The 1,050-nt window shown below is 75.4% G+C and overlaps 1 protein-coding gene across 2 annotated transcripts in view; it reads left to right on the top strand.

Moving 5' to 3' along the window:
• Positions 1–639: 639 nt before the first annotated feature.
• Positions 640–1,050, top strand: part of UVSSA (UV stimulated scaffold protein A) — a 28,535-nt gene continuing 28,124 nt past the window's right edge. The window contains exon 1 of one of the 2 annotated variants that reach the window (XM_019805069.2): positions 640–825. The gene's annotated coding sequence lies outside the window, so the exon portion shown is untranslated. The other variant, XM_019805068.2, reaches the window with a different exon arrangement.

Genomic DNA, 1,050 nt, shown 5'->3' with positions numbered 1-1,050 from the left:
CCCCCCCCCCCCCGCCCTGCTCGCCCGGTGGGTGTGCGCGGGTCGGGGCCGCGGAGAGGACCGTCCCGGGGAAGCGCGAGGCCTGGCGAGCTTCAGGCCCGTGCCCGGAGGGTGCCCGTCCGCACGGCGACGGTTCCCCGAGCTGAGCGCCTCCGGGGGCCGGGCGGACGCCCGCGGGGGTCCAACCGCGTGCCGGCAGGGACCCCTTTTCTGTCACCGAACACCGAACGTCGTGGGGGCCCTGTCACGACCCCGGCCCTACGGGACCCCCGCCACCTCCTCCTCGGCCCTCCGGGCAGCGGGCAGCGGGTGCTCGGGGCGGCTCGTGGAGGAGGGGTCTCCGGCGTCCCCGGGAGAAGCGCGCACCGGCTCCCACCCGGGCCATCCCGGCCTGCCTGTCGCTGTGGTAGGGGCCCGGGGATCGCACACTCCTGGGCGACCGCGGCGTGGAGACCAGGATCCCACCCCTCGGGCCCGCCCCGCCTCGCCCCAGCACCCGGGCACGCGGCCCCTTTAAGGACTTGCTGCGCCCGCCCGTTTCCTTTTTTTCGCCCGCCTCGGCCGCCCCGACCCTCCGGGAGCGCGCTTGCGTCACCACGCAAACCTCGGCCCCGCCCCGGCGCTCGCGCGTCCGGGGTCAGGGCGAGCCACTCGCTGCTGTGCTCGAGGCCACGTGACAGGAGGCCGCGAGGCCCCCGCCGAAAAGGGTGGGCTAAGGTGACGGCTGTCGCGTTGCGCCTAGGTGCGGTCGTCGCCGCGCTGACCTTCGTCCCCGCACCGCCCGTGCCAGGGCGAGCCAATGACTGCGGCGAATTGGGGCACGTGGTAGGGGCGGGTTCTCCGCCGGAAGGGGAGGGGAGAGGCGAGCGGCCTGGGGCGCGGTAGGTGTCGCGGTCGTCGCGATGCCGGGCAGGGGCTGCGGCCGGGACGGGGTTCTGAGGCCCGGCCTCGTCCCCGGGACTGATTACCTCCTTCTCTCCAGGACGCGCCCCTCCTTTCCCTGCTTTCTTCCCGGGACACCGCCCCTCCTCCTCCCCCATCCACCCCCCT

This window comes from Ailuropoda melanoleuca, chromosome 11, assembly GCF_002007445.2.
Source record: "Ailuropoda melanoleuca isolate Jingjing chromosome 11, ASM200744v2, whole genome shotgun sequence".
NCBI classification, from domain to species: Eukaryota; Metazoa; Chordata; class Mammalia; order Carnivora; family Ursidae; genus Ailuropoda; species Ailuropoda melanoleuca.
The sequence above is the reverse complement of the archived record's forward strand: the minus strand, read 5'-3'. Positions and strand labels throughout refer to the sequence as shown.